We start from the raw sequence: 26,900 nt of genomic DNA, 5'->3' as shown, positions 1-26,900 counted from the left end.
AAGCAAATACTGCCTAGAAAATTAATTGAGTTCCAGAGAACATAAATTGTGTTAGTATGTTTTCATATGCAGTCTTTAATCGGCACCAGCACACTAGGGCAGTAAACGTTTCCCCTAGTCTAGCTGGCCTTCCTGGGGTGTGGAAAGGCCAGTTTCCAGCCTAGAGCATACCACTTGCTAACATCTAATTCTGGACCTGAAGATGGTAGGAATCTAAAACTACTGTTGCCCTACATTTGAGTCTAAAGAATATACTTTAAATTTGATAACATCAAGAAGACTTTCCAAGAAATAAAGTATGTTTTCTATGGCAGCTGTTAGACAACAGCCAGTTTCGAAAATATTTTAGGTGTTTTGTTTGTTCTGTAAGTCTCCGTCGGATGTCCCAGAGCCCCGAATTCCTAAGGGCAGTATCTTAATCTGACAATTCATTGGTGGTCTCTCTTTTCTTGGTGTTCTTGACCTGTTTCCTAGTCTTTGTTGGAAAAGAGATTCTGACTCTTGGGCAGGGCTTTTCGAAACATCTGTGGCAAGGACCAGGGTATTCCCTGCTCCCTTCCCATCTGTCATGGACCCCACTTTTTATAAAATCCAATGCAAATGACTAGAAAAAAGATCATGTATTTGAATATTGTGGCAATGTCAAATTGTGAAAAACATTTCTGTACGCTCAGTCTCAGTTTCTGTGTCTCTCTGAGGGTTGGTAGCAGTTTGTAGATGGGCTTACAGTATCTGGGCTCTTCTTTGAGGAGACAGCTCCGAGGTACCTGATGCCGTTCAAAGTCGAATTCTAGCTGGTATGTGATCAAGCTGAGATGCTGTTTGGCTTAATATCTTCCGACAGTTTTAACTCACTTGCCTGTCCCTTTAAAAGGTATTCTGCTGACCTAGCAGATGAGAAGATGCAGGGCACCCACCTGGGCCAGTGCTGGCAATAGAATGGGCAGGGCTCAGTGCAAAATGAAAATCCGGGGCTCCTTATTCAGCAGTTATTAAGAATTTCATGACAGCGATGGCAGAGAATTAAATCAAGTTTCAGGGCCCTTCTGAGGGTAGGGCTCTGTGCAGTTGCAAAGGTCGCACACCTATGATGCTGTCCCTGACTGGGGTCCTTAAATTGCTCCATTGAACTTTAATACCCGAGAGCAAGATGCCATGTGCCTGCACTGCCAGGTGCTCTAGGAGGCGTCACTGTGAAACTCATTCTGGAGTCTACTGAGGCCCATGTGGTATCAGTGTTCAAAGATGTTGCACCTGCTGCTGCTGACACAGTTGTCCCTTGACATGTGTGCATATGACCTAAGAAAAACCGTGAACAACAGTCCTTTTCACACTGCACTCAGGTGAAGCCAGGTGTGTGTTAGGGACTATTATTAATGTAATTCCAGCTTCTTAGCCCTTTAGAGGGCATTTACTTAAAACTGGCTTTCGGTTTTCTCTGGTTTCTGAATGCCAGGGCAACAAGGGTAAATAAAAATAATCACCTTGCTGGCAAGTGTCAGGATTATTCTTTGGGAACAGACTTTTTTTTTTTTTTCTTTATGAAAAAGGTTAAGTGGCCCAATAGAGTGTGAGAAAGGGGCCCTAGGTTCTTTCAGAAGGTTCAGTCTGGAAGGTGAGAACAGAAAAAAAAGGAAGGCCTTTTAGGTACACTGGTGTTTCCAATGCAGTCTTAAGTTGTTTTAATAGCTGTAAGGCAGACTTGTTCCATCCTCTGTCTTAAAGCTTTAATAAAGTCTGCTACGTAAATGCTTTGTGTGACCTTGTTTTTCTTTTCTCTCTCTCTTTTTTTTTTCGGTAAATCAAATAAAGAGGTTATTTCATTCAAGGTCTATGAGGTGCAAAACAGAAACAGCACCTGCAGGACAGGACAATATTAGGTCAGCAAAACTTAATGGACAAGAACTTGGGCTCTGGAGCCAAACTGCCTGGGGTTGGATCTTAGCAACAACACTTACCAGCTCTGTTAATCTCGGGAAGTTATTATCTTCTCTGTAGTTCAGTTTCCTCTGATAATAGTAATAGTCCCCCTAAGGTTGTTGTGAATATTAAACAAGGTATTATCTGTACAGCTCAGAGAACAGTGCCCAGTTTGGTAAGTGTGTTAGCTATTACTATTAATCCATAGGCTACATTAATTTCATGAGTACCATAAGACTGTAAGTCCACTGGAAAGGCACAGAAATCTCAGGAGGGCATTGGGTCACGGGGTTTAAATCAGTCTGATCTGGATCTTAAGAGTCCAGATAACAGCAGTGACTGTTTTTTGTTTGTTTGTTTGTTTTTTTGTTTTTGCGGTACGCGGACCTCTCACTGCTGCGGCCTCTCCCGTTGCAGAGCACAGGCTCCGGACACGCAGGCTCAGCGGCCATGGCTCACGGGCCCAGCCACTCCGCGGCATGTGGGATCTTCCTGGACCGGGGCACGAACCCGTGTCCCCTGCATCAGCAGGTGGACTCTCAACCACTGCGCCACCAGGGAAGCCCCGTGCAGCGGCCATATTGATGAGGCCATGCGCCCATCTGATGGTCCCGTCTTTGGTCCCTACCATTCATTCTGTTGTCCCTGGTGTTCCGTCCTTCATTTCATCATTACTCCTTTTAGCTGTAGGAAATACCCTGTTTGGGTCTCCACCGCTAGGCTACATGACTTACTTTTATTTCCCTACGTAGTTTATTTCTTTAATGTGTCTCTACAACATTTCCCTTAGCTGTCTGGCACCACCTCTCCCTTCCCCAATAACTTGAGTACCTGTTGAAGAGCTCTGACGTTATTCACCTGCTCTCAACACCTTGTCCAGGGAGGCTGGTTCATCATCACTCTCACACTGCACCCCTGCCGAGGACAGGACATCATCCGCGGCCTATGGTGCTAGACAGTAAGAAACCTACGTGGAGCTGCCTCAGGGTCCACAGGTTACTAACAATGAAAGGCATATAAACACTTCCCCTCAAGAAAGAATTTAAGAGCAGTTGACAGAATCAAAGTTCACTTGTCCCAACATAGTTTTTAAATTATGCTCATGAACCATTTCATGAGCTGTGCTACCATATCATGGTAGCAATGACAATGATAATAAGCTAATATTTATTGGGCACATATACGCCAGGCTTTGTTCTAAGTATTTTATATGTACTAACTCATTAATTATCCTAGGAATCTTGTGAAGTAGGTATTGTTTTTCCATTTTTACAGATGATTGAACTCTTGATCCTTGGTCCCATGTTTGTGAAAGAAAAGGGCTGGATCTCTGTGGTCCCTTTCCACTCGGAGTAAGAATGATCTGGCTAGGGAATGCAGTAATGTTGAAGTCTAAACCAATGGTCCTCGAACTTTGGTGTGCATCAGAATTACCTGGAGGGCTTGTTGAAAAACAGATTGTCAGGCTCCAGCACCAGAGTTTTTGATTCAGTGGGTCTGAGTAGTGCCTGAGAATTTATATTTCTTTCAAGTTCCTAGGTGATGCTGATGCTGTATGGGGATGAACCCAATAATGTGTGATGTCATTATTCAGGACTGGGGAGAACTAAGGCAGAGTTCTATGGCTATGGGATCACCTCTCATATAGATAAGTAAGTTGCAAGGCCAGTTATATATGTACATATATACATATTTAAATATGTCTCTATCGCACTGGAATGAGAAAAACATCTTTTACTTCTTTTAAAAGCTAGAGAGTACATTTATTTGTGTCATGCCAATCTACTTAAAAAAGAAAAAAAAACAACTATTTTTTAGAGCAATTTTAGGTTCACAGCAAAACTGAGTGGAAAGTACAGAATTCCCATAAAACTGCTGCCCCCAACATGTGCGCCTTCCCCTACCATCAACGTCCCTCACCAGAGTGGGATATTTGTTACTATTGATGAACCTACATTGACACATCATTATCACCCACAGTCCATAGTTTACATTCGGGTTCACTCTTGGTGTTGTACATTCTATAGGTTGTATAATGATATGTATCCAAAATCCCACTTTAAATAAAAAAATTATCTTTAGCTATTACTAAGCAAACAAATTTTCACACTTTGCTTTTACAGAATATTCCTCGTAGTTTTCCTCAGAGGTAAAATAATATTCATTTTGCTGAAAGGATCCATCTGTTCCTTGACTCCCACTTCCCCACCTCCACCCTCCCAACCACACACACTCACATACTTCTATTTTTTAGAAAGTTAAGGAAGGGGCAATAAAAATATCATATTGGCTAATTTAATTTTTTTTTCAAAGTTAGGAATTTCCCAGTAAAAGAAGCTCTGCTTCAGATTTCAATGGCAAATCAGCCGTGGGATTAAGTGTATTAATGTAAAAAGCTTTCTCAAAAAGAAAAAGAAAATCCACTCATTTTCTTCTGAGTGAATGTGTCTGTGATTTCAATGACCCCAGCAGTGCAGTATGAAACAGCCAGCACACAAATGGATGGTAACAGCTGTACTGTAACACCAGGGAAGACAGTAATTGTACGTGCAGTGCACAATTCTGAAAAGCTTGTCTATATGTGATTCCCTTTATTGTAGGTGGTAGGGATGTCCTTTCAACAACGCTTCACTTCAATATATTAGCAATATTTAAAAGGCACTGTGTTATGGTAGAAAGAACTGTATAGGTTTTTGATTCCATTGTGTTTGGGTTTGAATCTTGGCTCTAAAATTTGGGCAGTTTCTTCATTCTCTCAGAGACCATTGAAATGGTGGAGATGGAGGACAAAACCTATCTTCTCAGGTTACTGGGAAGCTTAGCAAAGGGCTATTAAAAATGCTAGTAAGTGAGTGCTCATCATTTTTGCCAAAAGCACTACATTAAAACAACCATTCAAAATTCCACAAAGAAAATTATTCATAAGTCAATTCAGGCATTCATTCATTCATTCATTTTTATTGAGCACTTGTGTAAGTGCTCCATGTGAGGCACCGAAGAGTATCAATGGCTCTTTTTTATTATTGTTTCCTTCTCCATAATGATCTCACTAGACAAGATATCAACATGAACTATTTTAGATGGTTATAAAAATATAAGTATAGTATAATATTTTATTTACATTTTTTTTAAAGTTAGAGAAATAAGAACCATCTCTAAATGTTAAAGTGATTTTATAGGGAAGTGAAATTACGTATGTCCTATGTTTTCATCTTTATGTTTATTTACATTTTCTAAACACTTTTACAAGTTTAAATGATCTGCAGATAATAAAAAGGACAATTTTTGTTAAAAATTTTCAAGAGTGGCTAATTCTGAGAATCATTACAATAACCATTAATTGGTTCCCACTGTGCATTATAACTTGTAGGGCAGAGGGAGGAATAAGAAACAAAACCTGTGCTTAAGTGCCTTTTAACAAAGTTATGAAGGGTGGTGCTTCTTTTATATTTTTAATAGGGTCATATTTTTAATAGGGTTATGTCATGAATCCGTTTTATTATTATTTTTGTTGCTTGCCACATCTAATTTGATCAATGATATCCTATCTTCAAATTTCAAAAAGACAAAGGATAAAGCTTAAAGTTTAGAAATAAGGGACTATCAAAATAATGAGAAATAATAACACATAGCTTGCCTAGGAAAAGAAGAAATTCTCTTTAAAAAAAAGATTTTAGAAACCTTCCTCACGCTCCAAAGTTAAATATATGTTTGCTCTCTTTGGGCAAAGAATTTTAAAAACTTAGTTTCATTTCATTTCTTTCTGATTCTGGTCTAACTATACCTCACACTGGCTCTAATTACCCAGGTTAATGTAAACACTGATAGGCTTGTCCTTTCTGAGAATATTTACCATGTCACTGATAAAGTCATTTACCATGTCTGAGTGATTGTGGGAAGATATCCAAAGTAGACCAAAGATGAAATTGTGTTAGAGATCTTCACTATTACCAAATCTGTGACAAATGGAAGGTTGTCCTTTCTAGAAAGTATCTTTGCTGTTTCTGACAAGATGTCAGATGTCAATTGCTCTGAGATCACAAACATAGAAACAACCTGAATTTAACAAAAATATTTTCTTAGGTGTAAACTAATTCAGCAGCCAGATTCACAGAATATTTCAGAATGTCGAGGTGCATCCAGGGATTGGGAAGCCTTGGCAGAGCTGTGGATTCTGAAGAAAAATGTCATAGTTGTGGTATTTAGCCACAGCGGGGATATTCCTACCTATTCATGATATTGGACACCTGAATTGCCTGCTTTGTCAGTGCTGCAAAGGCCTCAGAATTTATATTTGTAGATTGAGAACTGAGACGGCTCGATAATAACTCATACTTTTTTCTCAGCGTGAAACCAAATTATACTTCAAGGGCTTATACTAGCAAAAATAATATTTCTTTTTCAATGTTAAGTCAGATCATTATCATAGCTGTTAGGCCTGAAGTGAAAGAAAATTACATAAGGTATTATTACATTTTTTAAGAGGAAAACAAAATGTAATGAATACTGTTTACTCACCAATTCCCTATCTTTGAAGAAAAATTTTATATAAAAGGTATGATTCTTATCAAATTAAAGTGGTTTTATTATGGATTTCATTAGTCAGTTTTGAAAAAAGAGGAAAATATATTCCATGTAATGCATATATGCTTATGATTGGTAAAATGCAGTTTCATGTAAAATGGTCAGCAGGTGGTTAGTTAAGTCGTTCGTGGTGGACAGATGCGGGTGGTATGGTGGACATCCATGCCCTGGGTTCAGGGCTGCAGTTGACAAGGGAGCAGTGATGGTTCTAACACTGGGTGCTGGACAAGCTCAAGGCCTACCTACCTCAATGCAATTTATTCCACACTTTTGAGGCTTTCTGTGCCAGGCTCCCACTTTATTCGGTGTATAGCACCATGGAGGCAAACCTCTACCCTCAAGGGGTCCACAGCACAGTGGAGATAGTCAGATATCAGCCCCCAATAGAGACTACTGTGGGAGCCTTGAGTGGGGGGTCTTAATGTCCCTCAGCTGGAGGCCAGAGGTTTTGTTTTTGGTGTTTTTTGTTTTTTGTTTTTGTTTGTTTGTTTGTTTGTTTTTTATGTGGGCCTCTCACTGCTGTGGCCTCTCCCGTTGTGGAGCACAGGCTCCGGACGTGCAGGCTCAGCGGCCATGGCTCACGGGCCCAGCCGCTCCGCGGCATGTGGGATCTTCCCGGACCAGGGCACGAACCCGTATCCCCTGCATCGGCAGGCGGCTTCTCAACCACTGCGCCACCGGGGAAGTCCTGTTTTTTTGTTTTTAAAAAACAAAAAAAGAGAGGGTCCTGAGGCTTAGAGCAGTCATATAAACAGGAAGTGACAACGTTGGGATTTGGAGCCCATGTCCTTTGCCCATACTGTGTCAACTCCCTTGGGGGTGGGAAGGTCTTGCTGAGGCATTAGATGGAAGCAGTAGGACAGAGATTGATTGAAAAGATTTATAAGAGCTAAGATGGAGTGACCGATTGAATGCTGAGTGTGACTTAAGGAATCAGGTGGGCTGACTCTTGGGTGGAACTCTGGCTTGAGCAAGTAGGAAGATAGTGACACCAGTTACCAAGAAGGGGAAACAGTGGGTAAGAAATGGAGCAGGAAACGTAGTGTTGTCAGTGTTAGATCTGTGTGTTCCTACTGCCTATGAGTCTAACTGATACTTAAAGCCTACAGGAGAGGAATGTGAACAGGCAAATGGGTTTTGGAAGTCTTTGGCACACAGCTGGTGGTTAAAACTGTGGTGGTGGTGTGTGAAGATGGCATTTCCCAGGGAGAATGTGTAGGGAAAAAAGTGGTTTGGAGCGAGGAACCTGAGAAACACAGGAATGGGAAGAGGAATGGCAGACACAATTGAGTTAGAGGAGAAGTGATCTATAGAAGAGATAGAGAACTAAAAGCACAGTGGTATAGAACTGAGGGACATTGGCTTCAAGAATGGTGACGATTGGGCTTCCCTGGTGGCGCAGTGGTTGAGAGTCCACCTGCCGATGCAGGGGACACGGGTTCATGCCCCGGTCTGGGAGGATCCCACATGCTGCAGAGCGGCTGGGCCCGTGAGCCATGGCTGCTGAGCCTGTGCGTCCGGAACCTGTGCTCCACAACGGGAGAGGCCACAACAGTGAGAGGGCCGTGTACCGCAAAAAAAAAAAAAAAAGAATGGTGACGATTGGTAATAAAGGCTCACAGTTGCCTGTTGTGTGCTGAGCACTGTTCTAGACTCTCCAAGATTAGCTTCTTTTACCCTCACAACAACTCCATGAGGTAGGTACCATTATTGTCCCCAGTTGAGAGCTGTAACTTGGCCAGGGTCATGTAGTTAGAAGACAGTAAAGCTGGGATTTGCACCCAGGCAGTCTGGTTCCAGAGCCCGTGTATTATGTTGCATTACACTGAGAGTTTAGCCTGTTAAGTTTCCGGAGAAGCTATAAAATATCATGGTCTCTTTATTTTACTTTTAGCTTTTTATACTTACTTTTCCCTTTCCAGGTTAACCTTGAAATTCTTTTAAACCCAATGTCTCCTATATAAACTGCTGAGGGAGTAATTTGTTAGACTGCGCATTGCCTTGGGCCCTGCCCTGCCCTCTTGATTCTCCTGGGATAAACTCAAACTAGAGTTCTTAACATGGTATCTGGTCCCTAATAAATGCTTGTTGAATGAAAACATGAAAGGGCCTCACCTGAACACCTACCTGTGGTGTTTTCAACACATTCCTTTAGCATCCAGACCACCATACCATACCTTACTGTGGTAGCCAGTCTCCAAGATGGCTTTAATGATCCTTGTCTCTTGGTATGCATGCCCTTCTATAATCTCCTACCCTCGAGTGTGAGCTGCACTTAAGTGTTTTGCTTCTAATAAATAGACTAAGGCAGATGTGAGGTTGTATGATTCGGAGATTAGGCCGTAAAAGGCAGCATAGCATCACTCTCTCTGCGGGAAGCCATGTCATGAACTTGTCTTATGGAGAGGTATATACACCAGAGAAGTGAAGCCTCCTACCAGCAGCCACATGAGTGAACCTGGACGTGGATCCTCCAGCCACAGTCAAGTCTTTAGAGGTTGCAGCCCCAAATGACACCTGATTTTTTGTGTGTGTATGTGGACGGCGCAGGGGGGGAACTGTCTGGGTTTTCCAGGGACTTTCCTAGTTTTAGCGCTGAAATTCTTTATCCAGGGAAACTCCTCCGTCACAGGCAAACTGGGATGGTTGGTCACCCTAGCTTGATTGCAACTTTCCGAGACCCGCTGAGCCACAACCTGTTAGCTAAGCCACTCTCAGATCCCTGACTTTCCAGTATCCCTGAGATACTAAATGTTTTCTGTGGTAATTTGTAACCAGCAAAGGATAAGGAATTCACATACCACATCACACGCACCAAGAAACCACATTCTGTCCTGACCAAAAGGATACTGGAAAATGCAAAGGATTAGGCTGTCATTTTCTACACCTCTGCTTAGGAGATTTCTCCAGGTCCTACTTTCCTATATGACAGAGAACGTTTTGTTTTTCCTGGCACCTTCATTTTTGTTTCAACTGCTGTGGAGAAACGTTAACAGAATGGCTTCTCGCTGGAATAGTAGGAATGCCCTACGTGAACGTCGATGGAATTAGTACCTGTGAACAAGCCAAAGCAGCAAAGAAATGCTGAGGCCAAATAAAATATCAAGTGCTGATGCCTTTTCTTCTTTTACTGCTGCTTCACTGTGGCCGCAGGAGAGCAGCCTGGAATAATGGTTTCGTGTTTGAGTTAGTTTTAGGCATCAATAAGATGTTTTATTTACAACATTTACAAGTGTGTTTATAGTTGAGAAACAGAAAAAAAAATATTACTCAGTTTTTGCTTAACAAGTAGATGAATTCAGGATTCCACAACGTAGTATGAAATTTGACTTCTCAGTACATGCAGTTTTTTACTGCTAGGTCCAAAACACTGTGGGTCATACATTGTTTTATGTGGAGTTTGGGCTTCTGGGATATAAAATGATTTGGTGATCCTAAACTTTAAAGATATGTCTAAATATTCTGAAGCTATAGCTTTTGTATTAGTGGTACCTATGCACTGTGTTACTGTAAAATATTAATCAATATCATATAACTGACTTTTCAAGCTCAGACCAAACACATTTTATTTCATCAAAAGTACTGTGTAGGGCTTCCCTGGTGGCGCGGTGGTTGAGAGTCTGCCTGCCAATGCAGGGGACATGGGTTCGTGCCCCGGTCCAGGAAGATCCCATATGCTGTGGAGCGGCTGGGCCCGTGAGCCATGACCGCTGAGCCTGCGCATCCGGAGCCTGTGCTCCGCAACGGGAGAGGCCACAACAGTGAGAGGCCCGCGTACCACACACACACAAAAAAAAGAGTGAGAGGAGAAAGGAAGAAAAGGACAGCAGAAGAGGCATTACTGCTTAACCTGAAGGGCTTGGATCATGGGTCAGACCTGGGTTGAGATTTCTGACTTTGCCATTTTAAACTCTGGGTGGCTAGACAAGCCTCAGTTTCTTCCTCTATCAGATGGACATAATTATCATACTGCTAACATAGGGTTGTTGTAAATGAGGCAAGGTAAATAAAATCCTTGGGAAAGAAGCTGGGACGCAGAAATTACTCAAAAAAAAAAAAAAAAAAAAAGTACTGTGTGCATGTACTTTTCTATTACTTCATTTCACCAGAGGGACAAAAGTAAACTCTCTTGTATGAACTTTGTTCCATATGAAATCTTGAGTCTTTAGAAATTGTTATCTGAGAAACTGTTAGGGTGCTCTTGATGACTGAGCTTTTGGAGAAATGGCCTGGGAATAAAAGAGCAAGCTCGAGTCTTTCTGGTAGCTGAAGGAACACAGGAGCTTGGAGAGTTTGGGGATTGGGTTTCATGAAAGTACTTTGCACTTGATCTTAGACAGCGGCTGAAAAGGATCACGAGGGTACTTTGAATGGAGGATACTGACTGGATGAGAATAGAATATAAATCTCCAAATGCTAATATTGCAAATTAGAAAATAAACCAGGATAAGTAGAACAATCTAATGAGTTTTATCTTATCAGAATCAAATATTTAAGGTGATTAAATACTTTTAAAACTTAAATGAAAATTAGTGATATTTAACATAAGATTTAACAAAACAAACATTATGCAGGTAAAGAATGAAATGCTTTCTTGTCTATAAAGCTTCCTGATAAAAAATATTCTTCCTCCTCCCAGTATCCTTGTTCCCCATCATTTCCCAAAGCAAAGGAAGTTAGATCTGGTCATCTACAGATTCTGCTGCATTTCTTTCTTCACTTTTTAAAGTTGAAACCTCATTTTCTCAATTTTTCCCTTTCTATCATTTTTACACATTAGGTAGTAATTATCTTATTTTGTTTTTACCTCTTAAAGCCTCTTGTGTGTTTTTTGTTTTTGTTGTTGTTTTTCAGATAGTTCTTCTGATAGTTCTTCTGTTGTCTAAGCTTCTTTGCTCTTGTCTTAAACAGTATTCACGTCCTATTCTCCGAAACTTGCAGTTTCCACACACTTAATCACTCCCTGTGAAACCTGCCCACTGTGACCTTCATAGCCTCTGACCTGCAGCACCCAGATGCTTCCTGTGAGACAAAGCACAGGCGCTGAGTTATGAGTTACAGGAAGCACTGTTCTTTTTTTCTAGCTGAAAATGCTAAAATAGTGTAATAATGCACTATGTTATCTCTTGATTATTGGAAGGGTGGTTCCTATGCTTTTCGATTTTCCTCCTCTTTGGTGACCAACTTCCTAACCATTCATATCAATTGCTACCCCTGTATCAGGGTTTGGATAGAAACTAGACATGCAGGTGATCTTGGTACTGCTTGTTGGTGTCTCCAGTGAAAACTTCATGGAGGGACATGAATACTCTAGGCAACCTTTGATTGTGTCCTCTGTCAGAGGAAACATTACCCATTTTCCACAATGGGACCTATTTTAAAATTATTTTGAAATATTAAAATTACATTTTAATATTTTAAAATATTAAATTATTAATTTAATATTTAATTTAAAATATTAAATTATTGTTAAGTTTAAAATATTTTAATATTTTTAAAATACTAAAATTTTAAAATTATTTTGAAACATAATTTGATAGCTACATTTAGATCTGCATGTGTCTGATATTCTGCAAGTCTTTAACACTTCAAGCAAGATCATGAGGCTGAACTGTTAAAAGGAAATGGTGCTAAAATCACTTGCCACACTCCCCTGCTCAGTCTCCTCTATACTGGAAAGAAATGACATCACATCTTAGGCTGATCCAAGGCTTAAAGCACGGTCAGCAGGGAGCCAGCCTGCTCTTTCACATTCATTCATTCAATAAATATTCATGAGAGCCAACACTTGTCAGGCCCAGTGTCAAAGACTAAGGATGAGTATGCAGGAGAGCTCTGCAAGACATTTCGTGGTCTTGGAGGAGAGAGATTCAGCTCCACCTGGAGTGTGGAGGGTGTTGCTGTCAGAAAAGCTTTAGAAACTTATATGTAGCTCATTCTCAAAGGATGAGTAGAAGCTAGGCAGGGAGGTGGTGTTGGTGGAGGTAAGGGGACAATAAGAGATAGGAATGGAGACAGCCTAAGCAAAGTATGAAGGCAAAAAATTGAATGCTATGTGGGAAATGACAGACATTTCAAGTTTTCTGAAATATGGAGAGTGAGATTGAATGGTGAAAAATTACAGGTGTTAGGTTGCGTGACAAGAAATGAGGGCATAGGGTTGGGCAAGGGACCGTGTTCCATGTCAAGGACTTCATTCTGAGGAGCTAGGGCTCCATTAAAAGGCAGACATTTTAGACATAACTCTAGGGGTAGAGAAAATAAAACAAATGTAAACGAGGTGCCACAGTGTTTAAGTGGAGACAAGAGCCTTAGTTATAAAGTAGTAGTTGGGGTAATAAAAAGGATAGGTTTTAAAAGTACTTTGAGTAAAATCATCAGAATTTTGTGATTTCACTGATTACATACAAAAATTAAGGTAGACGCAAAGTCAGGAATGACACCTAGGTTTCTAGTTTAAATATTTGTTTGAACAGCAGTATTATACACTAAACAGAGAATATGGAACAGGAACAAATTTAAGGGAAAATGATGATTTCAGCTCTGGATGTGTTGAGTTTGAAGTTTTGTTGTTTATTCTGGTGGAGTTATCTAGCCTATAGTTCAGCCTATGAATCTCAATCTCCACTGGGAGATCTGAACCAAGGATTTGAACTTGGAAGCCATTAGTAGGCACGTGGTTGTTAAAACACAGGTGTAGCTGAAACCACAGAGGGAGAGAACATAGATGGAGAACAGTGCAATAAAGCTCTGGGCCTGAGCAATACTGGATGTTTGTGCAGAGAAAACAGGCCAAAAGAAGAAAGGAAAATCAGGGAAATGTGGTGGCACGGAGACCAAGGGAGTAGAGTTTTAAGAAGCCTGAGACAATAAGAGAATTAAAACCAAGTTGCCTTCCACAGGTAAAGACCGAAAAATAGCCCCTGGAGATGGGAACTTAGAAGTTGCTTGTGACCTTCAGGGGAGCAATGAGAACAATTTCAGTCAAGTCATGGAGCAGATGTTAGATTTCACTGAGTTCTCAAGCAAACGGGAGTGCAGGTTTTGCTTTTGAGAAATTTGGAGAAGGGGTAAAAAATTTGAATTGTATACCAGGAGACAGAATGGGACAAAAGGAGATTTTCAAAAAAATGGTTATGGAAGGGTCTTGTACATGTTTAAAGAATACTGAAAGAGGAAGAAGCCAGAAACTCACCCAAACCTCTGTGCCTCTGCTATGCTGCCTGACCCTACAGTGCTTCACTGAGAACAGAAATTCAGAAACCAGGACCTTGATAGAGCAGAATCTAGTTGAGCCAGTTTTGCCAACCAGAGATACTCACTGATGAAATATGTTGTCTTCCTGGTTAGCACATAGCTTAGGGGTGAGTTGGGCAATTAAATGAATTAGTTGAAGAGGTATGATCTAACTCCTTTATGTCTATAGAATGCTGCTGGAGTTTTAGGAAACAAAAATTACATGGAGATTTAGGAAGGAGAATGGGAAAATGTATTAATGAAAAAAATAAAAGCAACGTTTATCATGAAAGAATGAATTTTAAAAATTGAATGTGATATCTAAAATGAAAGTTTTTGCATTAAGTAACCTAACTTTGCCCCTTTTTAACATAGAAAATTGAGGGTTACTTGCTTCTACTCTTCTTTCCCTCTATTTTCAAAATGAAAGTTCAACCTTATGACTCCCTCTAGGAGTCTACTTTCTTTCCTTTCTTTTATATAAAAGGGGGTTTATCCTTAAAAAATATATATATATATATATATATATATATATATATATAGTGATTCTAGATACATCTAGGTGTTAAGCCTAAGCAACTAGAATGCAAAGGACATTGGGTAACGGGTGACCCATGTTTGGATAGAGCCTTAAAAGGACTTGGGGGTGGAATGAGGCCATTTTCTTCCTTGCGAACAAGGCTGGTCATATGCATCATTTTTATTATGCTGCCTAGGCAGGCCTTTAGGTTTTTAAGGATATTCTTCCTGTCATATTGTTATGCAGAAATATCACATTTTACCTGTGATAGATGCATTCCTGGAAACCGGTAAATAATATCTTATTCAAATGCAGTAAAAGAGTTATTTAAAGAAATCCTATAGCAAATCTTTTCTTAAACCCAAGGGGCATTTTTAAGTGGATCTATTGAGGAGGTAGGCGTTTTTGTGAATCAGGCTTTGTCACATGTGAGGCTGAAAGACTTCTGCAGTAGACAAAGCCCCACCATATACAGAAATCAGAGAACTGTAATCACAGTGACCTCTAAGTTCACCTCAATGGGTCAAGCTGTGATTAGCAGTAATAGGTCCTGAAGATCAGGGCTGAGGTCTCCTGAATCCAAGTGTAATTCCACTGAGCTACTGGAGGATAAAGAAAGCAGGATGCCCCCCAGAATGTTTGTAAGGTGACTGAACTGGGGCCAGTAGAGTCCAGAGTCCAGATGATCCTCAGCCTGGATGCAGAAAATAAACAGCCGTAGCACAGAACAGTCAGAAGCACAATCACTGAACAGCTCTTGGGCCAAAGGTTCAAGATGAACCCACAACACAAGCGGCTGAGTGGTAAGTAGGGACAGATTTTGAGAACATCGGGAATACCTGAAAAGAGAATTGACCTAGTTCTTTGATTTTATGATCTCTAAATGTCACTTTAATATGTATCTTAGTAGAGTTAGTTATCATATACGCTAACAGCTTTATTGCTACATTTTATGAACACAATTCCATTTCATCTGTCTGTGTTATCACCTCTGTATGAACTCCTTTTTTCAGTTTTTCTAGCTGTCCTTCCTTTACTCTTGTTCTTAGCATGAGCATTAATACCACCCTCTTCTGTCAGACATCATCTTGACATAACTTCTGTCAGCAGCCTCTCTTTTGGACATTACTTACCTTATTTTTTCTCCTTGACATGAAATATAAAACACTTTGAGAAAAATACCACACATTTTATTCGTACATTCAAATGCAGACGTGTAGTGATAATACCCTGTTCTAGGCACGCATTTTGGCTTTTCTGTTTTTAAAGAATAGCAGGTACTATTTTGCCATACCTTAAAATTAATAAAGGACGTTCACTAGTCTATTTGCTTTTCACAACTATCCCAAGAGGAAGTGTTATGAGTTTTGTTTTACAGAGTAGAAAACCTATGCTTTAGAAGATCATGCAACTCTGCATGGGTGGACCAAGAAACAGTATGTCAAATGAATATTCTCTTAGGGAACTGGATAGGCTCTTTCCTCAAGGAGACTTAATGAACTTCCATAGTTAGTATGAAATAGCCAGAAGGAGGGTGGGAAAGCGAGTGACTTAAGAAAGAAGAACAAAAAGCAGCATCAGCAGCAGTGTGGCCACATCTCAGGTCAACAACAGTTCCCTGGGCAAGTGTCTGTTGACTGCAAGAGATTATAGAACGCAGTCCCCAACCATTTCCTGGTTTTTATCTGAAGTTCTTTTTAAAGAGTCCAAGATTGCAAAGAGGAGAATGGATATCCTGTGTCCATTTAGATTGTGCAGGACAAAGATGGTTGGGCTTGGCTTGCAGCATTTGGCAGATTGAGGGCTCCTGACTTAATTCATTATGAGGCTTGCACATGTGCACAAACATTCACATATACAAACACATGTCCACAGATATGTAAATCAAGTTAGTGAAAGTAAAAGTAGAGATGATGTTGGTTAATTTTAGTCCATTTTAAAGTTAACTAATAATTGCATGTACCTAATCCTCTTCTTCTGAATAATTTATTTAAAAATATATTACTGTTACAATGGAATATATCCAGAGAAATAATCCAGGGAAAATATTGGGCAAATAATGCATATTATGTATTAATTAACCTTAAATGCAACCAAGATAAAAAGAACAAAGTAAAAGGAAACCTAGGATGTACTTCCCTGCCTATGAAGAATTCCAATGGAGAAGCAGGGGGTGTCTGTTTAATTAATTATGAATTGAATTCTCAAGAAATTATTATCTCCTTAAATTCCTTCACCTTGTAACTGTTGATTTGGGCCTCAGCTGAGCTGGTTATAAAGTACCTAGCCCAGAAGTAAATAGCACATGGCAGCTGTGGACTCATTAGTCAACACCATTGCATATATATGTGTTGAGGGGCATGGGAGCTCAGTGACTACATCTCCAGGTGTGAAATCTCTTTATCTGTGATTCTAGTGCTGATCTGGAACATTGTTTGAGCTTCACGTCTAGGCTCCTCTTCTGGGAAACCTCATTGTTGTGGTTGCTATTTTTGCTCAGCACCGATCTACCAACCGTGGCGTTCCAAGCAAGATAACACTTTTATCTCCTTAACTTATAAAGGCTGTCATGAGAGTGCCAATGAATTTGTGAAATCACAAAATACCCTTCAAGGGTGAGGAATTCTGAAAACGAGCAATCAGGTGATAAATACATCAAGACAAAATAACTTCTCCTAGAGGCATGCACAACAGTAGCAGCCTATATAGAGAAATTTTATTTGGATGAAAGAGTCCAGGCTTTTATTGTAGTTCTTTTTTCCTGACTTCAGAAAAGGAAAATCTATATTGAGCTTCTAGTGTTGAGAAATCTTTAAGCCTATAGGAATCATCATTTAATTTGAACACAGGAATTATATTATGTTTGCCATAAGACTAGATTAGATTTACTCACAGACTTTCAGGAACTTTCAGGAACTCCTAGGAAAGACCACTACACATCCTTCTGTAGATGGAGCAACTGGAATTCTCCTCATTACCAGAGGAAAAATAAAATGGTATACCACCTTGTAAAACTGGCAGTTTCTAACAAAGAGCCACTTACCCTATGACTAATCCATTGCACTTTTAGATATGCATCCCTAAAAAGACCTTCGTAAGCATATTAATGGTGGCTTTGTTCATAATAGCCCCCAAATGGAAACAACCAAAATGTCCATCAGTATAATGGTAGAAAAACCAACTGTGGCATATTTATATATATATGACTACTGAGCAATAAAAAGGAATAAACTACTAATAAATTATTTGAGAAAAAGGATCCTGACATAAAAAGTGAATGTATGATTCTATTGACATAAAATTCAAGAATAGATCAAACTCATTCATGGTGATAGAATTCAGAATAGCGATTATCTGCAGATGTGGGATGTTACTGATTGTGAAGGGACTGAAGAAGCTTTCCAGAGTTGTGAAAATATTCTCTATTTTCATCCGGTTACATTGAAGTATAATGTATGTACAATTTCATCAGACTGTACAACTAAGGTTTTTATTATACTGTATGTAAATTATACTTCAATAAAGTACTATAAACAGAAATTTAGAAAAACTCATAAGATATTGTAAAGAAAGACGAGATGGCAAGGGAAATTTGTGCTGGATTCTCAATGAGGACAACCTGAAGAAGTTGTAGACGTGGTGAGGAGATAGTTTAATCTACACTATGGCTCTGGTCTTTTGGTTGAGGGAGGAGGGAGCTTGTGCATCGCTACTGGGAGGAGAGGGTAGATGGAAATAAAGATAGTTGAGGGTGGCGTATTGATTCAGATCCCTAGCTTAGAGAGAATGTGAGCACAGCTGTGTTTCCGTACCTTAAGGGCCATGTAATTTCGATACATTAGGAGAAATACCTTTAGCAAGACAGTATCCTCTAGAAGCAGTAGAAATATTGGTGGACATGGGGGGGGTGCTCACAGGTGTGGTGTTTGTCCAACAGAAGCCTGAGGAAAGTTACACTATGTCCAAGTTAGACTTGTTCCAGAATGCATCTTTGGGAGCAGGGATGTTATTTTAAAGGGGACTAAAAATTCTATATGAAAAAGTGAGAGATGAGTCAGAGACATAAAATGACTGTGACTTCAGCTTTCTTCAAGGCTGGTGAGTCTAGGGCCATTGGGTTACATTCAGGAGGAGATGGTAAGTGGGATTTGTATTCATGTGTGTGCTCTTGGGCCCCAATGTCAAAGCTTAATGAGTCTGACTGGGTTTGATCATCAGTTTTATTGCTGCAGCCTGTAAGCAGTTAGAAAATGACTTTCAGTTTCCAGACTTTCAAAATAGGGCGAGCTTGCCAGGAATTTTGTAAAATCTTATAGCCAGTCCAGCAGTAGCTGCCGAAAGATTGAATCTCCACAGCAGCCAATGGCTATGCTCAGTAGGAGCTGATCCCAAGTAGAAGCCATTGCTTTTGGAAAGGCTTGCTGGTAGACTCTGAGCCACCTCCAAAACTAGGACTGAGAGATTTCCACCCACAGGGTGGTCTCATGGCACCTTGCCAAGATAAAAGCAGAAGCCTTAAAAAAGCCTATTTAGGGCTTCCCTGGTGGCACAGTGGTTGAGAATCTGCCTGCCAATGCAGGGGACACGGGTTCGAGCCCTGGTCTGGGAAGATCCCATATGCCGTGGAGCAAGTGGGCCCGTGAGCCACAACTACTGAGCCTTCGCATCTGGAGCCTGTGCTCCGCAACAAGAGAGGCCGTGACAGTGAGAGGCCCGAGCACTGCGATGAAGAGTGGCCCCCACTCGCCGAAACTAGAGAAAGCCCTCACACAGAAATGAAGACCCAACACAGCCAAATAAATAAACAAATAAATAAATAAATAAAATTTATAAAAAAAAAAAAAAAAAAAAAAAAAAAAAAAAGCCTATTTACTCATCTGTAGGAATGGTTTGCAAATAAGAGGTGACATGTACCCATGAACTCAATTAATCTTTCAAAGCAAAGGGGCAGGGGATTTGCCCATATGTGGGTTTTGTGTCTATATACTCAGGTAATAAAGCTACCCCCAAACATGACATCTTAGCTCAGCATCAATCAGCAGGCATGAGTGACAATTTCCAGGGTGTTAGATTAAATCTTTTGAATTATTTATTGTATAATAGAAGATATAGGAGTCACGGTGAAGCAGAGTACTATGTATTTCAGTTTTATATTTAGAAAACACCTCTGATCCACCAAAGCTATGTCTTACTATAAATTGTTTTCTTAGCATAAAAATAAATTTCATCCAAATAATTGAAAACTTGAGAAGCTAGTGTGATGAAGTCGAAAGACCATGGACTTTGGAGCCAAACAGACCTGGATTTGAATTTTGTCCTCACCGGTTACTAGTGACTCTCAGTCAGCGTCAGTGTAGGTTAAGTTAGGATGTACTGCGGCCAGATTCCTCCAGTAGCTTATGACAGCCAACTTTTATTGCTTACTTGTATTACATGTTTTATTGGGTTGGCCATGCCTCTGCTCCATGTTTTCTTTATTTCAGAACCCCAAATTAAGAAGTAACCCATATCTTCTTGTTGTTGAAGGCATTGTTGGCCTCATGGGAGAGGGAAAAAAGAGGGCCCATAGTAGACAATGTGATATTTCTACTCATTGGCTTAAATAAGGCACACGGCCAAGCCTGAGTCAGTGGGGTAGGATTGTATAATAAGCTCATTGGAAGTAGCAGAAAATAGTCTGAATACACTCTACTTCAGTGATCTTAGTGAGGTTACTTCTCTAAATCTCAACCTCCTCAAACTGGAAAACAAGGCTAATGATCCCTGTCTCTGCAACTGTTCTCAGTAAACAGATGTAAATTAAATGCTCTGAACAAATCCAGCTCTTTTTTCCTTCTTTTGTGATGTCTGTGGATGAGCACTGATTTGCATTACTGTGAATTTCAGAGTTTAGAAATTATAGTATTTAATTAATCTTCAGAAGTCATAATTTCTTAACAACTGCTTTTTGGCCACATCTTACTATGTGCCCTGGGAGTCATTAATTTGAAAGAAATATAGATCTTGCCTTTTTTCCTTAAAATTTTACTAACCTATGGAGGAAACCAATATTAACAATTTGAACACAAATATAACTGTTTCCATTATGCTTTGTATATGAGGATATGGGAAACTTTAATAGTGTTTCCATTGTGCTTCATATATGAGAATATGGGAGGGAGAATAGCATTATTAGTCCCATTTTATTGTTAAATAAATTAGTACAATGATTTTTTAAAATTCATCAATTCATTAGCAACATTTTAAGACTTTTTTCTCTGATTATTAAGCAGTAGTACACAGACATTATAGAAAACTGAAAACACAGAAAAGGATTTAGAAGGAAAATAATCAGGCATAATCTCATTCCAAGAATATCCTTGATTAACTTTTTTTTTTATACTTCCATAGTCTTTTTTCTTTGTGTGTGTGTGTATGTGTGTTGTGTGTGTTTATAACATTGCACAACCAGAATCATAAAGCATAGGGTTTTTTTATACTTGATTTCTTAATAGTATGTCTTACTTTCCTGACCATTAAAATCGTTTTTCAAGGATGTTTAATATCCTTCTATCATATATTGTATCATACATATGATGCTTCTACCACTGGATATTCCATAAATTACTCAGCTTTCTTCTCTTGATGATTATTTATGTTGTTCCATTGTTTTTTGTTCTGTTTTGCAATCAATGCAGCACTGGATTGAACATCTTTGCATATATACTTTTGTTTGCATTTGGAATTGCTTATTAAGTGTAGGATTCTACAAGAGTAATTAGATCAAAGAATGTTTAAAGTACTTGATATGTATTACTACTTTGTTTTCTAAAAATTTTTGACAAACATTTTAAATATTTTTTATTTTTTACCACATGTATAATAGTAGTGGGATGAAGTTGGCAGTAGGGAGGCATGAGGGGTTGGATTGGAAGAAGGGTTGTAGACATGAACAAGACCTCAAAGAAGATCTGGCCTAGGGAAGAAAATAAGGTTATAAACAAATAAAAATGGGGCATTGTGGAAAGAACTGAGTGTGGGTTAAATCTAAGAGCAGCCAAGGTCAAGTTAATGAATGGGAAGAGGAGCATTTTCAAATCCTAGCCCAGAGGAATGATGCAAGATTTTGTGTTCTAACTGGTTTAGAGGACAGAGAACAGTCTAATCGGTGGGACTGGGCATGTGTGGGTCTCCCCTGAGGTCACAGAGTTAGTTAATGACCTAGGATCTGGGCCTTCTGATCCTGTGGTCAGTGCACTTTGCATCACACCACACTGCCTCTCACGGCAAGGCGTACACATGTACGTTAAAGAGTCATATTACCACACCAGGCATGCTGTAATTCAGTGACAAAATGCATGACATAGACACGTACTTCCTGAGTCAGTGGTTCTCTACCCAGGGACTCCGCGCGTTGGGTCAGGTAAGTTTCAAAACAGTTACTGAAAATGTGCTCTTTCTTTGTTCCCATGACCTCCTGCACGTTGGCTCACTGTTTTCCACTGACCCCACCTCTGACCCCAATCATCCATGAGAGGATTCTAGCGGGCTGTTCCATCCTCAGAACTGCTATTTCTCTTGATGTTCTCCTCTCCCTGCTCTCCACCAAGTGTTTTGCATGTGCCTCCTCATGCATAGTGGACGGCTCAGCATTTATTAGTCAATTTTAAAAGATGATTGAGCATTACCCTGCACCAGCACAGTTCTAGCTCCTGGAGGCACGGCCACTCTTCACAGGGTGACACCCCAGTGAAGGGGGACAGACAAAAACCAAGAAAGTCACTGGACACAATACCTTCGGAGAATAATACATGTTTTAAAGAAAGTGAGGCAGGAGGACAGTGGTGAGGCTTGGGCCTTATTTAGCTTCATGGACAGGAAGGGCTCTTTTTTTTTCTTCTTTTTTTTGGCGGCATGTGGGCCTCTTACTGTCGTGGCCTCTCCCGTTGCGGAGCACAGGCTCCGGACGCACAGGCTCAGCGGCCATGGCTCGCGGGCCTAGCCGCTCCGCGGCATGTGGGATCCTCCTGGACCGGGGCACGAACCCGTGTCCCCTGCACCGGCAGGTGGACTCTCAACCACTGAGCCACCAGGGAAGCCCAGGAAGGGCTCTTTGAGGAGATACCTTTTAGGTAAGACCAGAATGGCAAGAAGGAACCAACCTTGTGAAGACTGGGGGAGAGTATTCTGTACAGAAGGGAGGCCAACTGCAAAGGTTTCAAATCAGGAACAAGCTTGGCATGTTCAAGAAATAGCAAAACACCTGTGTGCCTGTAAGGTAGTGAGTGAGGGGGCGAAAAGGAAAAGATGATCTTAGAAACCTAGACAGGGACCACATCTTGTGGGGTCTGGAAACCTGCCTGTCACTCATGATTCCTCGCTCCCTTGCATCCTCCACCTCCAATTGGTCTCCTCAAATCTCAAGCCCCTCCCCTCCCTATTCCTCCCGGCCCTCCCCTTTTATAGGCCTTTAGCATGTCTCTCTAAGATACAGGTGGTCTTCGAACCCTTCTTCTTGACTTAGGTTTCCTCACCTTAAGTCTCTCCCATGTCAACACAGGAGGGATGTTTCTAAATGCAGTCAGACTATACCACTCCAGCTTTCAAGTAATGTGCAAAAAACCCACCGCCAAACAAATAAAACCCCTCCTTAGTTGGCCCAGCCTCATTTCTCACCACACTCTTCTCTTCACACTCCTCCCTCTTTATTCCCCCTCCTTGTATTCACTTTTTCTCAAGCCATCCAGAGCTACTCCCCCCAGACAGGCCATGCTTGTTTTTGGACCTGTACCAGCATCTCCCTCTGCCATGCACACATGGTCTTTCTTCCCTCCTCTTCATGTCCCTTTCAATGCCCCTGATGCCATGAGGGATGGAGCCAGCTGCCCTCCTTGGTGCCTTAGCAACTATTGTAGCTTCTGCCGCGCACTTAGGACTTCTCACGAAGTCCATCTCCCTCCCCCGCTCCCTCTCCCTCCCTCATCTCCTGCAGGTTAGGGTCCGAGTCTCATTTGCCTTTCTGCTCCCAGAATTAGAAGGAGGGCAGTGCCAGGCATAGAGGAGGTGCCCTGTGAACGTGGGTAAGAGGTGCACATCTACTGTGGGTCCTGATAGGAGATGTATTTGGGCAGGAGGGACCTCGAGGAGCTTCTGAGCCCTCTCTGATGTGGAGGTGTGGCAACTTCATAGTCTCAGGAAATCTACTCAAAAAACAATGGTAGGGCCTCCCTGGTGGCGCAGTGGTTGAGAGTCCGCCTGCCGATGCAGGGGATGCGGGTTCGTGCCCCGGTCTGGGAGGATCCCATATGCCGCGGAGCGGCTGGGCCCGTGAGCCATGGCCGCTGGGCCTGCGCATCCGGAGCCTGTGCTCCGCAACGGGAGAGGCCACAACAGTGAGAGGCCCGCATACCGCAAAAAGAAAAAAAAAAAAAAAACAAAAAACAAAAAAACAATGGTAGTGTCAGTCTTGGTTTATGAGAAAGATACTAAAAATCTCCTAGTGCTCTGTCTAGACATAGTAGGGGCTAAATAAATATTTCATAAATTAATGAATGAACAATTTAATGACTTGGAATACCAATTCTTTCCATTTCAAAATAGCCCTGGCAAGGAACACAACCTTTCTTCTCCAGTGAAAAGGAGGAATATATTTCTTCAAGTTTTTTTCTTATAGCAAAGTCAGAATTTATTGGATGTTTGGATTATTCCCATTGAACCTAAGGCATATGCTTGAACTCTTCTCAGGGCATTTCACAGACAGATCCTAAATGTATTGTGTGTATTTGCAGGCCTGTTTATTTTCTTGTGTTTGTGGAGAGGAAATATTGTATTTACATGTCACGTCAGCTTTCTCAGAACTCCCTTCCTACGGTCCCAGGAACCTGCATCATGCTGGAATTAACTATTTCCTGACAAACCCAGAGCACATTCTGTCATTCTGACCCCCTTGTCTGTGTGAACAAACTATTTAAGGTAAACATGTCAGCGTTGAGATGTCATTTCCTCAGGACTCAGGCTTTTTGTGTGGCTGATGTGATCACATCTGAATGGGTAGACTTTTAAAAATTAAAATATTGGCTAAACAAATCAAAGAAAAATATTTTGAGAAAAATTAAGACTAAAGCTGATTGATTCATAAACTTAAGAACTTGATCAAATATAATGTAGTGATCTATTCAAAAATTCATCACAAAAGAGAGCGGATGTACTAGATATGATATGATATTGAGTTACCCATTTTTAAAAGTTCTGGAGATGAATTAAAAAAAATCAGTGACGGAAGAAATGTGAAGGATGCTTTTATTCTTATTGTGACTTGGATGTTATGTGAAAATTGCAAAGTTATGACTAGTTCTCTGAAACTGGCAGAATAAAGAGAATGTGTCTTGTATATATTATGAAAACCACAGTTCTTGTCAAATGCCTAAAACACTCAAATATGTTAGTGAATGTGGTGTTTCGTTTTCCTCCCATGTTTAGTGACAAGCAATATAGACTCTAGTTTTTGGATACATATTCCCAAACCAAGGTCTCTCTTGGTATGCAGATATATAAGATGAATTTTTAGCATTAAATAATAATATTTAGCATTAAATAACTGCCACATCCAAGACTGTAAAGTAGGAAGAAGTAAAAACAAGGGCAATTCTAAAACTACAATTTCAGAAGTCCAGCTCAGTACCATAGGGGTAGGCCCAAGAGTTGATTTTTGTTTTGTTTTGTTTTTTTGCGGTACGCGGGCCTCTCACTGTTGTGGCCTCTCCTGTTGCGGAGCACAGGCTCCGGACGCACAGGCTCAGCGGCCATGGCTCATGGGCCCAGCCGCTCCGCGGCATGTGGGATCTTTCCGGACCGGGGCACGAACCCGTGTCCCCTGCATCGGCAGGCGGACTCTCAACCACTGCGCCACCAGGGAAGCCCAAGAATTGATTTTTTTTTTTTTTTTTTTTTTGGTACGCGGGCCTCTCACTGTTGTGGCCTCTCCCGTTGCGGAGCACTGGCTCCGGACGCGCAGGCTCAGCGGCCATGGCTCACGGGCCCAGCCGCTCCATGGCATGTGGGATCCTCCCGGACCGGGGCACGAACCCGTGTCCCCTGCATCGGCAGGCGGACTCTCAACTACTGCGCCACCAGGGAAGCCCAAGAATTGATATTTTTGATGAGCTCCCCGGTAATGCTGAAGCATAATCAGGTTTGGGAAGCACTGGCAAAACCCAAGTTCTCTCTGCCTGGAATTAAATTTAACATCTGTCAGACTGCCTCCATACCAGGTATGGGTGCTAAGCAGGGTCCCTAGCCTGTGGCAAGAGAGAAGGGAGCACGTACTTCCCTCTTTCTTCCTTCATATATTGATAGGCATGTCTACGGTATGTGGACATTGGCTGGCTGAAACATCTAGTTTGCCCCGTTGGAATTGTTAGCTGACAGAGTTGGTGGGAAACGTGGAGATTATTTTAGCATAATTTATCATTTCATAGTTGAGGGCACATTTATATAGATACTAAGTTACTTGGGAAGGTCACACAGATAGTTCTGGAAAGGTTTGAGAGCAGAATTCAGGTCCCTGAGACCTCATTCGGTGCTTTTCTCATTGGAAGAAGAAAAAGAAAAAGCTCTGTATACTAAGACTTCAACCTAATTTTCCAACCTCATTTCCTGTCACTTTACTCAAATGTGCTGTTACCTTTCCTCAGACCTCGGGTATTTCCTAATACAGTAGACATCAGTTGTAACGCCAGCCCAGTGCCCCTTCTTCCTTCTTTTTGTAAAAGTCCTTGACTAGTCATTGTGAAAGCACTTACTTCATTCTCTTCTGGTTTGAATGAGTTCACCTCAGTCCCTGGCCTGAGAAACAGGGTATCACCCAAACCAGGATGATTGAAGATGGAGTGCTTCATTCCAGGAGGACAGGGACTCATCCAGGCCAGTGAGAGTCAATCAGGGCACTTTGCTGGAACCACTGGGAGAGAGCCACTCTCTGCACTGTGGTCCTCATGGGCAGGAGGTGAACTACTGCTGCTGGTGGCCAGATTGGCAGCAGCTGGGGACACTCTGACTGAGCATGAAGCCAACACAGAAGAAAAAGTCATGTGGAGAAGTGAGACTGATCCCTGGTGCCTCAGCCAGGGTACCTGGATCCAGTCACGCCATTTCCACGTCTACTCCTGGAGTTTTCACTTAGGGAGTCGATAAATCAACCTTTGGCTTTAAGTTGATTTGATTGGGTTTTTGTTTACTTGCAGATGAGAGAGATTCTGCGAAATACCAGCTTCTGTCACTTTGCAGCTATTCTACCATTTCACTGTAATACCGATTCTCTATTTTTCCTTCTGAAAAGCTATTTATTTGAAAAGGCATAAAGGGTTAGCCACGGTTGTCATGTTTATCATTCACACAAACCAATTGCCTGGTTATCAATAGCCCTGCCCTGATAGCCATTGCATTAATCATGAGGAAAAGTGTTTTTTCATAACTATTTAATCACTGGTCTAGGCCCGTGAAATGTCGTCGAACAAAGATTCTTGCCTTTGTGGAGTTTAACTTCTTGTGCAGGGAGAGATAATTCAAAAAGAAAACATGAAAAGCTAAACATGTAAATTATTCTGTGGGTTAGAAGGTGATAAGCATTATGTTCAAAACACCATCACCAACAACAAAAAAA

This window comes from Mesoplodon bidens (genome assembly GCF_964165515.1).
Source record: "Mesoplodon bidens genome assembly, chromosome: 12".
Taxonomy (NCBI): Eukaryota; Metazoa; Chordata; class Mammalia; order Artiodactyla; family Ziphiidae; genus Mesoplodon; species Mesoplodon bidens.
Note: the sequence above shows the minus strand (reverse complement) of the source record.